Source organism: Buceros rhinoceros, unplaced genomic scaffold (assembly GCF_000710305.1).
Source record: "Buceros rhinoceros silvestris isolate BGI_N320 unplaced genomic scaffold, ASM71030v1 scaffold9257, whole genome shotgun sequence".
Lineage (NCBI taxonomy): Eukaryota > Metazoa > Chordata > Aves > Bucerotiformes > Bucerotidae > Buceros > Buceros rhinoceros.
In genome coordinates this window covers 94,857-95,106 of record NW_010422804.1, presented here as the reverse complement: position 1 = coordinate 95,106, position 250 = coordinate 94,857, and positions in this window count along the sequence as shown.

The window sequence follows — 250 nt, the reverse complement described above, 5'->3', positions numbered from 1 at the left end:
TAACTGTTCCACATAAACGCCTCTATCCCATTCCTCCTGTTGTTCTGAGAATGCCTGGGTGATTTCATCCATATGGAATGGACTTGTCCTGTCATGGTTAATTACTGGAAGGATGTTCACCAGTTAATGAAGAGATAACAGCTTCTCTTAGTCTAAGAAAGACTAATGACCCTATTTCGTATTCAGCTTGTAGAAGAAAGTCTACTGTCAGTGGCAGGGCATTCATGCCACTTTTGTTTATGATAATTAA